Source organism: Chionomys nivalis, chromosome 9 (genome assembly GCF_950005125.1).
Source record: "Chionomys nivalis chromosome 9, mChiNiv1.1, whole genome shotgun sequence".
NCBI classification, from domain to species: Eukaryota; Metazoa; Chordata; class Mammalia; order Rodentia; family Cricetidae; genus Chionomys; species Chionomys nivalis.
The window spans coordinates 61,882,198-61,898,813 of NC_080094.1; the positions used below are offsets into that span (position 1 = coordinate 61,882,198).

The following is a 16,616-nucleotide window of genomic DNA, read 5'->3' on the forward strand; positions in this document are numbered from 1 at the left end:
CCTTCATCTGCTACCTGTATTTTAAAACTCCCACACAGGCCACCTCTTCCCTGTATGCTACTGTCCAGATGATATAGCCATGGGACTTAGTCTTTTCCTTCAATTAACTGAGTCAGGGAAAAAGACTTCAAAAAGGAAGACACACAAAGGTAAGAAGTAGAATCCTTCTCCACATCCACAAGTCTAAAATACATGATCACGGCATAAGACAGGGCAAGATCAAATGCAAATCAAAAGTGGGGGAAAATCAGTACATTCAGTTGTTGGTAAACCAATTGGATAAGAATGCAACTGTTCTATAGTTGGCGGGAAAAAGTAAAACAGAGAAGCACAAGAAAAGAATCAGCTTTCTATTCTTTCGGCAGTAAAGCAGCTGGAACTCAATGCTTTGCACTTGCTAGGCAAGTGCTCTAACACAGAGTTTTACCCATAAGCCTCATTTTTTTTTCTTAAAGAATATGCATATCAGCCGGGTGGTGTTGGCACACGCCTTCAATCCCAACACTCAGGAGGCAGAGACAGGTGGGTCTCTGTGAGTTCAAGGCCAGCCTGGTCTACAAGAGCTAGTTCCAGGACAGGCTCCCAAACTGTTTCTCTGTAGAGAAACCCTGCCTCAAAAAACAAAACAACCCCGCAGCAGACAAAGGTCTGATCTCCAAAATATATAAAGAACTCAAGAAACTAGACATTAAAACTCTAATTAATTAATGATAATTAACCCAATTAAAAAATGGGGTACTGAACTGAACAGAGAATTCTCAACAGAAATTCAAATGGCCAAAAGACATTTAAGGTCATGCTCAACCTCCTTATCGATCAGGGAAATGCAAATCAAAACAACTTTGAGATACCATCTTACACCTGTCAGAATAGCTAAAATCAAAAACACCAATGATAGCCTTTGCTGGAGAGGTTGTGGAGTAAGGGGCACACTCATCCATTGCTGGTGGGAATGCAAACTTGTGCAACCACTTTGGAAATCAATGTGGCGGTTTCTCAGGAAACTGGGAGTCAACCTACCTCAGGACCCAGCAATTCCACTCTTACCCAAGAGATGCCCAATCATACTACAAAACATTTGTTCAACTATGTTCATAGCAGCACTATTTGTAATAGCCAGAACCTGGAAACAACCAAGGTGCCCCTCAATAGAAGAATGGATAAAGAAGGTGTGGAACATATACACTTTAGAGTTTTACTCAGCGGTAAAAAACAATGACATCTTGAATTTTGCATGCAAATGGATAGAAATAGAAAACACTTTATTAAGTGAGATAACCCAGACCCAAAAAATGAATATGGTATATACTCACTCCATAAGTGGATTCTAGCCATAAATAAAGGACACTGAGCCTATAATTCATGATCCTAGAGAAGCTAAATAAGAAGGTGAACCCAAAGAAAATCATATAGTTATCCTCCTGGATATTGGAAGTAGACAAGACTGCCAGGCAAAAGCTGGGTGCACAGGGGTGGGGTGAGTGTAAGGGGAGATGGGGAGAGAGAAGGAAGAAGGGGAGGATGGGGAGAGCTTGAGGGAATGGGATGGTTGGGATGGAGGAAGGGTGGATATGGGAGCAGCAAAGTAGATGCCTTAATTAAGGGAGCCATTTTAGGGTTGGCAAGAGACTTGACTCTAGAGGGGTTCCCAAGTACAAGGAGATGTCCCCACTTTGTTCCTTGGGCAGCAGAGGAGAGGGTGCCTGAACTGGCCTTGTGCCATAGCCACACTGATGAATATCTTGCATATCACCATGGAACCTTCATCCAGCGATGGATGGAGATAGAGACATAGACCCACATTGGAGCACTGGACTGAGCTCCCAAGGCCCAAATAAGGAGCAGAAGGAGGGAGAACATGAGCAAGGAAGTCAGGACCGCGAGGGGTGCCTCCACACACTGAGACGGTGGGACTGATCTAATGGGAGCTCACCAAGGCCAGCTGGACTGGGACTGATGGAGCATGTGATCAAACCGGACTCTCTGAATGTGGCTGTCAATGAGGGCTGACTGAGAAGCCAAGGACAGTGGCACTGGGTTTGATTCTACTGCATGGACTGGCTTTGTGGGAGCCTGGTTTGTTTGGATGGTCACCTTCCTAGACCTGGATGGAGGGGGGAGGGCCTTGAACTTCCAACAGGGCAGGGAACCCTGACTGCTCTTAGGACTGGTGAGGGAGGGGGAGGGGGAGTGGGAGGGAAATGGGAGGTGGGGAGGAGGTGGAAATTTTAATAAATAAATAAATAAATAAAACAAAACAAAACAAAACAAAACAGCAAGAAAAAAGGGTAAGTACATCAAACAATCTTACCTCAGTAACAGAAAGTCCGTCAAAAGAATTGTCTCCTAACAGGGATTAGGGGCTGTCACTGACTCTGTCACCTGCTTTTGGGACCCTTTACTCCAACTGGGTTGCCTTGTCCAGCCTCAATAGGACAGGAGGTATCTAGTCTTACTGCAACTTGATATACCATGGCTGACTGATATACATGGAAAGCCTGCCCTTTTCTGAAGAGACAGAAGGAGGAGTGGAAGAGGGAAAAGAGGTAAGGTTCAGAGGAGGACTGGGAGGAGAAAAGAGGGAAGGGGAAACTGTGATCATGCTGGAAATTTTAATCAATTAATAAAAAATAAAAGTTAGCATATATATAAAATTCAGGCAGGCTAGATGGCTCAACAGGTAAATGCATTTTCCACCAAACATGAAAACCTGAATTTGATCACCTGGGACCAATATGGTGAAAGGGGAAAACTGCCTCCTGGGTGCTGTCCTCTGACCAGACACACACAGACACCTGAAAACAATAGAGATATGGCCAGGCATGGTGGGATACACCTTTAATCCCAGCACTCTGGATATGGTGGAAGGTGGAACTCTGAGTTCCAGGACAACCTGGCCTACATAGCAAATTCTAGCCCAGCTAGGCCTTGCTACGGCTCCACCATGAAATCCAGCCTCAAAACAAAGAAAGAAAAAGTGTGCATGTGCATACACTTATATGCATGAATGCACATGCATATATTAATCTCACTATCACAACCACTGCAATTAAAGAATGAATTATCAATACTAGAAAAATAGAAGAGATAGAATCATGACAATCTGAAGAAAATACTTACTAATGTGCTAGGAAAACCCAAAAAAATGAGTACGGAAGGATTCAGAAAAATTATAATAAAAATAAGCATTGCTCTCAAAATCCAGTTGAAAGTAAGAGAGAAGAGCATAATGTGAATATACACAGAATTTCTAGGAATAAAGCATAATAAACACTTAATAAGAGCAACTGGTCCAAACATCTAATTTAATCTACAAAGTCAACATTCAGTTCAAATCTCAAAATGATTTATCAATCATTTTTTAAAATATATGTAAATCAAGGTGTGCAAGTGTTGTTTGTTTTTAAGACAGAATCTCACTATGAAGCCCTCACTGGCCTAGAATTCACTCTGTAGACCAAGATGGCTTCAAACTCGGGGATCCACCTGCCTCTGTCTCCCAAGTGTTGGGATTAGAGGTGTGCGCTACCACATCAATCCCATACATGCCTTTTCAAGCGTGAAGAATTTGTCTCCAATTTTAAAAACAGATTAAAATATTTCAATGAATAAAATAAAGATCTACTCATAAAATAGAAAAGTGCCAAAGAAACCCATGTGTATGAACATTCAGACAAAGAAGAACATGATATCCATGAAAAATCAGTCTTGATTAGAACTAAAACGTCGCTATTCCAATACTCAAAAATATATTTTGTATGGATCAAAGATGTGGACATTTGGGAAGGCAGAATAACAACAAACAAGGCTGAGTTTTGAAGTTAAAAAAGTATAAATTAAATCCCACAAAATTAAGAAATATAAAATCATTTTGTCTTCTGTGACCATAAAACCAAACTCAGAGATGACACAGTGACAAGGCCCATTTTCAGCACAAAGAGCTATTGTTTCTAATCTGTAAGCAGCTCAGAATAAAGCAACGCAGGAGAAAAGTGGGACAAGAGAATGCTATACAAAGAAAAATGGCTGCTAACATATGTAATAATCAAAAACCAACCTCAGAACCTTTAAAACTAGTCAACAGCTGACTGTTTTATTCAATGCTGTTTTGTTATTATTATGTGTGCGGGTACACGTGTATTTGTGGGTGCACATGTGCAAGTGGAAGCCAGAGGGGTCATTCCTCAGGCGACCCACCTTTTTTGTTTATTTGTTTTTGGTTTTTTTTTTCTTTTAGATTAACTTTATCACTAACCTGGAACTCCCAACAAAGGGTAAGCTGGCTGGCCAGCGAGGCTAAGGGATCCACTTACCCTGCCTCCCCAGCACTAACACTGCATGTGCATATACCTATGCTCGGCTTTTTCTTTTTAAGTAGGTTCTGGGGATCAAACTTGAAGGTTCTCGTACTTGAAGCATTTTGCTGACTAAGCCGACTCCGCAGCTCCATTTATGCCATTCTTGAACTTTTATATATAAAACGAATGATCATAAGACCTTATATATCATAATACATAATCAGGATAATGCTTCTGTACTTATTTGTATATTTCAACAATTTTAAACACCACCAAGAGTTTAATAATGATTAACCAACTTGCTGTAAATCTATCTTTTTGATGAGAACTAGAAGAATTGCCCTCCCTCACAAATGAATCCATCTGAAGTAGTCAGAGCACTCTGAGGACATAACTGAAATCTCCAGAGAGAAGAGAAGTACACAGGCAGTTGGGCTGCCTTCAAGCATTGCTCCTTGCTCCAAGAACTTGCCAGTTCTCCACAAGGGATCTTGGAAGTAGCAAGCAACAACCTAGGTGATGTGAAGCTGGGAGCATCTCCTAAGCTTCCACATGGGTGGACAGAAACAGGAGTCTAGAACCACAAGGGCACAAGAGTTGAAAGTCTAGGTTTACTGGTAGGGTCATGCTACCTATAAACTAGAAGCTAGAAGCATAGCTAATACCTGAGTAACCCTCTGTTGGAGGCTCACTGTGTGCAAGACTACAGTTGTAGCCAAAAGAGGGAGACTGACAGGAGCAACAGCCCAAAGCGATCTACAGCTTTATACAGACTGTTTATTAGAGAAGAAGGAGAAACACAGGACACAGTAGAGAAAGATTCACAGAAATTGACATGCTGACAATATTTCATAATGTATGTCAAACGTGGAAGAACAGGAACAGCTACAAACCATAAACAATTGATGTGGGATTCCCCTCTGTGTACTGTGAATGCCGCGGATTAAGAAGCTTCTTGGGCCTATGACAGGGCAGACTAGAGCTAGGCAGAAAAACTAAACCGAATGCTGGAAGAAAGAAGGCAGAGTCAGTGAGATGCCATGTAGCAACCAGAGGAGATAGATGGTGGAACCTTGCTGGTAGGCCATGACCTCATGGTAATGCAGAGATTAATAGAGATGGATTGATTTAAGATGTAAGAGTTAGCTAGAAATATGAATAAGCTAATAGGCCAAGCACTGTTGTAATTAATATGGTTTCTGAGTGGTTATTTCTGGTTTGGGCATTGGGAAACGAACAAGCAGTCTCCAGCCAACAAAACAATGGCACTCATGACATCATTTCCAACCCACAGAGAAATCAAGTATGTCCAAAGAAGAAAATTTTAAGAAAGAATGAGATATCTAAAATACTGCTTTCAATAAACATCACAATGATATAACTTGACAGTGATTTTGTTTTAAGACCTCACTGGGCTGGCAGGATTGGCCAGTGTGGGGAAAGCACTTGTGCAGGCCTGACCTGAGTTCAGCTCCTAGAACTCCCAGTGCAGGGTTTTCTTCTGACACTATATTTGTGCTGTAACACACATACATTCTATCCCTGCCCTCTCCCCGTCTTCACCCCTTTTGCCCACACACTCTCATTCTCTTGTTCTCTAACACACATAATAATCATTAATAAAAATTAAGTTTTAAATAGTCCGCATGGATGAAGCACACAGAGACTAATTGCAAATAACAAACTTGCTAAAAGAACTGGACTGCTATCTAGCCTGCCAAACCCTCTCATTCTGGCACTGAAGATGAAAGGATATTAACATTTCCAAACTGTGAGCCCAGAACACAAGTTCTTCTAAAATATAACTAAAATGATTCCTTCTAAGTCATACTGTGGCATGCTTAGAAAGAATGGTGGCGGCACCACCTGCTGTCCCTTTCTTACAGGTCAGATGTGATTGTGTACAATCCAGGGCCTTCTTTAAGAAACAGTGCACAGTGGGTCCACAGCATGCTCAACCCTACTCCAGCACCAAGGGAAGGCGCCACATTCTTCCACCAATGCAATGTTTCATGACTTACAAGAGATTGTAGGGCAGCCTTACTAGACACCCAGACAACATCCTAAAGCAAAACAAAATACTGGGGCTGTTCTGTAGCCTTCACCTCAACAACCCTCCAAACCTAACTCTGCAAATACGAATGTCAACATGCGGGCCTAAGATACTCACTAAGAGGACAATCTAAGAATCGCTAAAATAGCAGGGGGAGGGGCGAGGGGGTAGAAATGGTACAGAGCGAGAAGCTCTGCTTTCCTTCGTACAAAAAGCAGTGGTGCACCCATACTATCAGAGGAAGACTGGGAAGCGAGGGTTGCAAGTTCAGAGCCAGCCCCATTTAAAAGCTGCAAATCATTCTGCTCCAGAGAAAGAGTTGATATGTAAAAGCTGAGATGTGAGACAAATTTTATTTATTATGTTTTGAAAGTCCTTGCTCTATTGCCAACTATGGTTATCTTCTATAGCCAAAATAGCTTTTTTTTCCCTCAAAAATCAAGTAATTGTGTAAAGAATCAAATATTAGAAAATTACGGGCATAGATGGGAGGGGGTTACTTTAAGGATACTTCCAAACATTCGAAAAGAAGCTGGGGAGATAGTTCAGTAGACAGAAGGGCTTGTATAAACACAAGGACAGAAATGTAGATTCACCTGAAATAACCTAAAAAGCCAGGCACAGCCTTGCATGCCTGTAACCCCGGGACTAGCGGCACAGAGAGAGGCGGATGTTAGGGTTTACTGGCCAGCCAGCTGTATGAAAACAGTTAACTCCAAGTTCTGTGAGCAACCTGGTCTCAGGAAATACGACATAAAGTGATGAAACAGGACACATAACAGTCTCCTCTGAACTCTGTACACACACACCACAAAAATGAATATAATGAATAAATAAATTAAAGAGCGTATTTTGAGCAGCACACAATGCTCTAATTTCTGAGATTCCCTGGGTAACACTCACCACCATCAAAGAGACCTCCAGCTCCAGGTGCTGATGAGGCACAGGCCTCTACCTGCTCGCTCACTATTTGAGAAGATGAAAGCTTAACTGTGGAAGAAAATGACTGTCATCAGCACTGCCCTGGCATGGCTGACCAGGCAGTACCTTGTTCTGCCCATCCCAGAAGGAGGCTGGTACCTACTGGATATGGCCAGCCTGTTTAGAATGCTGTCGTGACTGCAGGTGTAATCTCACAGCTGTTGGTACCAGCTAGGAAAGCAACAGGCCTGCGTTGTGCCAGAACAAGACTCACTAATAGAAGCCTTACAGCAATATTTCAGTTAAGCTTGTGTTATGTTTCATTATTTATGAAACAGATACATAACATTCTATGAAAGCCTTTTTAAACTAGGCAGATCTACATGTACTGACACTGAAATATTAACTATTGTTTCCGTTATATAAAAATCAACTTGTAGAATATGAATAGGATGCTTCTGAGATATATAATATATATATATATATATATATTTGAGATGTATATATCATATCCTCAAACTAACAAAATAACCCAAGACAGCTATATACCTATTATTTTAGGAGCAGTTATCTCCCAGAGGGTAATGGGATTGAAGAAAATTTTCATCTCTGAAAATCCTTTTCCAGTTGAATTTTCCTTTGTCAACAACAAGCTATTTTTGGGCACTGAACCAACAAATATTAAGGGAATCTGTGAAAAAGTTAAACATTCTTGAGGGCAGGAACTAAGATTCTGTCAACCCCAGAATTCATTGTCGTATTAATAAATTATTTTCTCATTAACTAATAAAGTCCCCTCCACATTTGCTAGAATTCTAATTTTCACCATATTAAAAAAACTTCTCAATAAATATTTTATATCTAGTACCCCAATATTTGAGATGTTGACACCATTTGAAGGCATGAAAATCTAAATTAAGAAATAAAAAGTACTTTGTTTGGGAAATCATCATGGGCTTGTGAAATAATGCTATAGAGTTTTTTAAAAATATGAGCTTTTATAGAATCTACATAGTCCCATGACGATATTGGTGAGTTAAAGAGGCATACATAGCCCATCTCTGCATTTACGGTGTCCAGGGCCCTCACCCAGCTTAACTTCCCCACACTGCCTAACAGGTGCCATAGACAAAATGGACAGTAAGCTTGCTAGAATCCCACAGAACCAGGATGCTTCAAAAGTCTGCACACTGTCACATATAGCACTGCTTTCATTTTAAGTTTAAAAAATAATCAAAGAAAACGTTTTCAGCCAAGCGAAAGCACCTAACACAATCAGAGAGCCTGGGCGTTCAGGTCAAACTGTAGAGCACAGGAGACATGACAACGGTGCCTTTGCACAGCACAGGCCAGGTGGACATCAGCGCAGACGGTTAAAGTGCCTGCTGAAGCCTCACACCCCGTTCCTATCATCTGGTCATTTCCCACAAATGTCATCCTTCCTAGTTCCTATGATTTTTTTTGTTTGACTTTGGAGACAAGGTCTCTCTACATAATCCAGGCTGGCCTCGAACCTGTGATCTCTCCTGCCCCACTCTCCCAAATCCTGGAATTACCATACCCACCAACTGTTCTGAGCTTTTATCATGAACTCGACCCATATGCCTTGTTTTGCCAGCTTTGGACATGCACTTCACTGGAAGCTCCATCCCTGCCCCCTTGTTATCACCATCCCTTACCCTCAACCAGAACCCAGAGTCTGAGAAATCACACATGAGCACTATAGGCTGACAAAGCTCCCACAGAGAATATAGGAGGCCAAATGATCTCCACGATGGTTGCCATGGAGATGGACCTCCAGTTCTTCTTTATGAAGATTTCCCATCTGTGAAACATAACAATATTTGGAAAATCAGAGTAAAACTTAAGTCCACAAGCTCACCCAGGTCCAGGAAAGATCCCAACTCAGCCTATAAGGCATAAAAATTCTCATCACTCTCAATTTTTAGCCTTTTCATATTTGCCATTTTAAATATGGATATCCTTCAGTGTTTAACCTAAAACAGAACAATACCTAACACTGTTATTGTGAGGAAGACAATACAAGCCATTAAAGTATCTTAAAAGTTAGGTCAAGCTATAAGCAAGAGAGGTAATCAAATCTCTTGTCCTACCCAACTGTGACTTATAATTAGCTTTCTCACCAGCTTTGAGGCTCCCCAAGCCCCTGAGCATCAAATATCCTCATTGAGCTTTACATATAGGATGTGCTTATCTTTCTAACATCCCAGAAACCAGGTGTTCATCTGCATGAAGAATGTGGAGGGACAGCTGGGAGTCAGAGATTACAGAGTTCCAGACTTTATGAGAGAAGGATAATGCTGGTATTCTGGAACTTAGAATGTTATTTTCCTTCAAATTATTAGTGAAATACTTCTGCGCTGACTCTATCACCATTGGAAATATGATTAAAAAGTCTTTAGATCAATCATTTTTACAAGAAAGCTAACATCAAACCCTGGCACAGCATTCCAGGATGAGTGTAAATAATCTGAGAAGACTGAATAAATAAGAGAATCCAAAGAACTTCAAAGGGACACAGACACTGTTAAGATAGAGCTGATTTGTGGAACCCTGAGTCAGTTAGGCTCAAGTCTGAGTGTATGTAACTAAGACACGGATACTCATGGCAGCTTAAGATGAAAGGCTGTACCTCTATCAACCAAATGACGTCTAGACAGGCTGTCAAAGACTGTCCTGGTATCCCAGTCCCCTCCCAGTTCACTCTCTGCCTGAGAGGCCCTTCTCATCCATCTGAAACGATGGCCAGAGCTCCTGCTATTGAGCCAAAACTGCCAACATCAAGAAGGAAGAAGAGTTGAGGGAAAGGGACACATGGCACTCATCACCAGAAACAACAGTGTATTCCGCTTACTTCTCACACCGACTATTTTTGCGGAACCAAAAAGAACATACTATAACTTTTCTCAGAAGTCCTAGGGCCAACTCAGAAGTAAGAGATCTCTTCTCATAGAAGAAGAAAGGAAAGAATGTGCTGTATAGTATAGGCTCTCTTACATGGACAGTCAATAGTAGCAGTTTCTAGGGTAGGAGGTTGTGCCTAGGGAAACATGAACAACCACTGCCCACCCAACCAAAATAATTCAGTGACATCCCTGTAACATCTAAGCTTCTTTGGATGGAATTTAGTTTAGAGAATATGTCTTTCAACTTGCCCATCTTGCTGATAGGGGATAAATGTGAAACAAAATTTAGTTTTCCAGCAAAATGCATGAGTGTTTACTGAGCCAGTACTATTTTCTTTTTTTTTTTTTTTTTTTATTCTTTTTTTTTTAAGATTTATTTATTTACTAAGTATACAACATTCTGCCTCAATGTATGCCCGCACGCCAGAGGAGGGCGCCAGATCTCAGTACAGATGGTTGTGAGCCACCATGTGGTTGCTGGGAATTGAACTCAGGACCTCTGGAAGAGCAGCCAGTGCTCTTAACCTCTGAGCCATCTCTCCAGCCCCGCCAGTACTATTTTCTGTGGTATTATAAGAAAACCACCCTCTTCTCTCCTTGCTTCCATACAGATCAAGTGAACAAAAGATTCATGAGACAGAAAAGCAGTTTAGGAGTGGTAAAATTCCCTTTCCTGTATCATATTTCATGTACATTCATGTAATGTAATGATATCTTTGTGCTGCTAATGTAATTAGGCAAGATTTAATGCATGGGACGTGAGAGTAAAGAAGGACAATGAATAGAGATCTAATGGGGAGAGGAAGAGGAGGGAGAAGGAGGGAATTGGAGGAAGAAAGATGAAATACTGCATGTTTTCTCTCATGCAGAATCTAGACTTAAGATACATGTGTGCGTGCACACACGTGACAAGACAGCAAAAGAAGGGAAGAAGAAACAGAAGAGGACAATGGGGGCACAAATTTGACAAGGTACAATGATTTACATGCATAAAACTGTCGTACTAAGGGCCAGAAAGACGGCTCAGTCGGTAAAATGCTTGCTGTGCCAGCCTGATAACCTGAGCTCAATTACCCAGAACCTACTTAGAGGTGAAAAAAGAAAACTGACTCACAAAGTTGTTCTCTGACCACACATTGCCATGGGTTGTGCATAACACCCCCTACATTTCACACATAATACACAGTAATATTAGTAAAATGTAAATGTCATAATGAAACCCATTATTTTTATGCTAAGAAAAAGTATATATGTATATAAATGATTTGTCCCCCTAAAAGTTGATTTGTATTTCATTTATAACCTGATACCTCCAGAATTAACTCTGAGCTAACACTCACAATATAAATTTTGTTGGTTACCTCAGCTGATACAAACCATCATATAAACTATCAAAGGGTTCAGATCTAACAATTGATCTGCCCAAATATAACAAAAAAAGTCAATGCTTACACAGGAAAAAAAAAGATTACAGTAAAGGGGGAGTCTTTTATTTATTCACTCAACAAAATTACACGCAGCTACACATGGCAGATGCTGCTCCAAGCAGAAAATGGAATAACGTAATGCCTGCCTGAAATGAGGTCATAACATACCAACCACAGAGCACACGAGGGGAGACACAAAGATGAAAAGAAGTAGCATGCTGTTGAGAAGAGGATGCAACCCAAAGGGGTGTGGAGGCAGTGAGGCTCCCTAGAAGAAAAGAGGCCTGATTTGAAAGATGGCAGAGGAAAGCAGGGTGGTGGTGGAATGTGATATGAAATGTGATAGAATAATGAAGGACAAAAGCTACAAACAGAAAAATGTATTATGACTAAAGATGTCATATTAGTGATGATGTAAAAAGGACTCAACATTACGATTAATCGTTCACACCAAATGTTCATGTTTTAGATCATTAATATTAATATTCCTATTATCTGTAATGTAAGGTCTATAAAATACTTTGGGAATTCAGATGTGATGTACTTCTCTTAGATACTCTAAGAGACATTACTTGAACATACCTGCAGAAAATAGCCATTATATTTTGAACACTGCACAATACTATTGTTTGACTCTTTCTTTCTTTCTTTTTTTTTTTTTTTGTGCTGGAGATGGAACCTGGGGCAGAGCAACATCTCTGGTCCCATTTTCCAGAACTATACATTATGATATCAAAATATATTCCAGTAACAAAACCATAAAATGGATATCATTTAACTACAGCAGGAAAGACTTTAAATGGTATACAAAGTAAAAATTTAAAACTCTAGGTCACATTATTCAAACAATGGTTGTCTCGTATATTTTTTAATTATTTGGACAAGGTCTATTTAGTCCAGACCTGCTTTGAACTCCCAATTCTCCTTCCTCAGCCTCTCCAGTGCAGGGATTACAAGCATGTGTCACCACACCTGGTTTATGGGGTCTTTAATCTCAGTCACTACAATAAAATTATTCTCAGCAGTGCAAGATCATTTCTGTGCATACCCAGTGAGTGTCTATTCTCTGTCGTTCCCTCTGTTGGCATGGGGACTTTGTTTTGAGAATTATTAGTCGACTGTTCCCTGGATCTTTCGACCTCACATATGAACATGTCTTAGTTACCTATTTCTCTGTGTCTTCCTTCTATTCAGCTCAATGAGTGTGAGTAAGTTTCTGCATGGAGGGAAAATCAGAACTGAATTTCCTTTCTTGCTTTAGTATGTTTTTATCTTTGGTAAGCACTATTTTACTGAGCTGTGATTTAGATGAGCAAACACTATCCAGGGTCATTTTAATTTTAAAAGATTTTTGATTCGGCTTCAGGTCAAAATTTAGAGCACATAAAACCATAAACTGTAGTTTCCACAGCTACCAATTTGCCACACAGTCTGGAAGGCAAATCCCCACCCGGTGCCCAGAGTGGTCCCACCCCTATCACATTCATGCATCACTAACACCCGGGTTTTCATATCTTATTACAGTTTTCACTTTTAGCCTCTAAGCAGTGTTTGCAGGAGTTACAGTAGTATATGCAACTCTGACCTTCATGAAGGGCCCAGCCCCTTACCCGTGGATGATGATTTCTGCATATTACACGTGCTGCAGTCCACCATATACCTCTGGGCCTACTGCAAGGCTTGGCACATTGCAGACAGAAACTGTCCTTACTACATAAACCAATACCGAGAAAAATGACTGAGCCAGTGAGTGAACACACAATCCTAAGACTAAACCAAAAAAATTACTCCTAAGTAGTCTATGTGCCATAAACGAATGGAGAATTAAGAACATTTTCATGAAGTTTGCTAAATATGTAACAGAAATGTAAAATACAGAATTAGGTTTGCAATCAGAATTTTCTGGGAGTGAGGATTTCTGATGGGAATGAGTGGGAGAGAGTTGAAGACGACATAGGTCTTCAATTGTAGTTGCCCTTAAACGCTCTCAAAAATGAAAAGAAACTAACGATATTCCAAGATGTAAATATTTTAGTGATGACTACTGAAGTCAGTACTACCAACCTGTAACGTGTTAAGTGGTTGTTAAAAAAGGGTTATAACAAGTCTAAGATACCAAAAATCATGGCTTTAAGAAATTCTACTTGTTCATAATAAACAAGTTTTAGAAATTCCTCCTAGGAAAATTTTAATATATAGGAAGGGATTTGTACAAACAGCAGCCTTGCTTATATTAGAAGGCAGGATGTCCCGCAGGCCTGTCTGCTTTCTGAAGTGCTGTTTGCAGTGCATAATGATTCCATTTAAATTCTTTTTTAAAGTTCCTGTCTGCACTTCATATTTCCTGGAGGAGAGGTGGGGTCAGCACTGTGAGGAGTGATGGACCATGAGCAGACATGGAGGGGGGCTGTGGGAACTGAGGATGCGTACGGTCAGCGTGCCCACCTGTTCAGAGTTTCGCCTCATCAGCTGCTTGGACTCAAATCCAAGTGCAACAAACCAAAATTAACTGGTGTTCCACCCACACACAGGTTCCTTCTGATGGCTCCTCAGGAAAAGAATAGGAAGAAGAGACCATCCTGATGCCAGGGGCTCCACAGCCTTTAAGCAGCTCCGAGAATGGAGCACAAGGGGGCAGGACTTGCTCTCTTCTGGCAAGAGGAAATGAAACCATTGGTAGCTGACTCTGGAGCTTACTGAAAGGGTAATGAGCTAAACAGCGCCTGTAGCTGGGGTGGTAAGATTGTCGTCCAACAAGCACACAGAGAAAGCTTCGGGTCCAGCTGCAGGAAGCGATCTTTTCCTTCTAAATGACCTTCAAGATTCATATCCCAACATTAAGCTAAGGTTTGAGCACTGTCCTTCTGACATGTGTTCTCTCAAACTGGAGTTACTGTGTCCGAGAATAAAATATATGTTGGAAATACTTTTGTATGTTACTGGATTTTCCCACTTACAATATATTTACCCCCTATTACATAAGTGTGTGTTATGCCTACCATGCTGGAGTCGGGAAGCTGGTGCTGCACAATGCGGCACAAAGTGCCCGCTCTCACAGGGTTTGTGCTCTAACTAAATGTACTACACTTTCTGCTGTTACTGTTTTGGAGACAGGTCTCACTGCCTATCTCTGGCTGGTCTGAAGCTCATTACGTAGATCAGACTGGGCTTGAACTTGTCACAATCTTCTTGCCTCTGCTAAAATTTCAGGACTGTTGCCACCACACCCTTTTTGAGAAAGATACTTAAATAAATTTGACTATTTCATAAAATCAATCTATTTTCTATATTGAAAATTATGCTTTCTTAATATTTATTAAATATCCTTTTGCCATGTGTATGTGTGTTTGTTTGTGTGTGTGTGTGTGTGTGTTGCATAAGAAAGATACACGTGTACATGTATGCTCATGTGTGTGGAGACCAGAGGTCAAAGTTGAGTGTCTTCTTCCATCACTCTCTGTCTTAGTTTTTGAGGCAGAGTCTCCCTGAACCTAGGACCTAGAAGCTCAAGCTTTGGCCTGCCTTTCCAGCAGTGGGACTACATGGACTGGCTGTGGTGTCACTTTGTATGTGGGTGCTGGGGACCCGAAACCAGGACCTTGTGTTTACACAGCAAGCAATTCACCAACTGAGCCATCTCCCCCAGCCCCTTATGAGGTGTATTATGTGATTACAGAGAAGTACAAGCCTTCTTATCACAGAGAGAGTGAGGGAAAGGGGGAGGAAGAGAGGAAAGGAAAGGGAGGGGGAGGGTAAGAGAAAGGAAGAAAAAGAATGCTAAAAAAGAAGGGAGCAACAAGTGACTGTAACAGAGAAAAGACAAACTTTTCCTCTTGTGCAGAACTTGGATTTCACGTGTGTGTGCGCGCACGTGCACACACGCGTGCGTTCACATGAATATGTTGGCACGAGACAGAAAAGTAGAGACTATTTGGAATGAAGAGGCTCCACAGGAGTTGGGCAGGGGGTAAGGTGACCAGGAACAATGCATCCCCGGGACAATCCATCATGAAATCCACTTACCCACTATTTTTCAAAAATAAAAAAACAAAAAAGTTAAAAAATAATATGCTGTTTTAAGTTAATTCAGGTGCTTTTATAGTGCTCCAATTTTCTATACAATATTTCCTAGATGCCATTGTTGTGTGTAACCTGTGTAACTAAAAGGCAATATCTAGAAATTAACCTTGGGGCTACATGTGCGATGTTCTAATTCTTCAGTATATTAAGTTCCTAGAATGTTTATTTAAAGTGTGTTTCCTTCGACTTCCCTCCGGGTCTTAGTGTCTCGTGCTTTTCACAGGAGTTCTCAGGCTGTTCAATCCTGCCTTTGGTGGGTAACATATCTGGAGTCAAAACTAAATTATTTTTATCCCCTACAATAGAAATGCATTTTAAAAAGCAGGCTGGGGGATGGCTGGAGAGATGGTTCATTTGGTAAAGGCACTTGCTACCAAGTCTTAGCAACCTGAGTTCAATATCCATGAGCCACACAATGGAAGGAGAAAATTAATTGGCACAAGTTCGTCTCTGACTGTGACACACACAAAGGCATATATCCTTACCCCAACGGCAATATAATAAGCAAATGTATAAAAGGATGTAAAAGTCAGACCTTGATTTCGACAGATATTCTGTCATAGACATGTACCCTGTTGCTTTACGTGCCCTTTTCCTGTGGCTCCCACTCTTTTCCCCATGGATACTCTCGGAACGCAGACGCTTTCACTATGTATTACCGGTTGTCTGGTCTCACTCACATCTATTTCTTAACAGAATTTTTGCAACTGCATCCTAACTTGTTTATTATCTACCTCCAACATAACTTCAGAGTCTCAGCAGATCAACCAGAGAAGCAGAACAGTTCAATCTCTATTTAAAAATAAAAACTGGCGGCAAGGTATTACTACATTGCCCAGGCTAGCCTCAAACTCATGATCTCCTGCCTCAGGCTGCCAAGTGCACATGTATACCTGATCCAGCCACTCTG

General features: G+C 41.0%; 1 protein-coding gene across 2 annotated transcripts in view; it reads right to left on the bottom strand.

Annotated features, from left to right (window-relative positions):
- Nucleotides 1–16,616, bottom strand: part of Aven (apoptosis and caspase activation inhibitor) — a 129,917-nt gene that overhangs the window by 8,660 nt on the left and 104,641 nt on the right. The window lies entirely within an intron of this gene.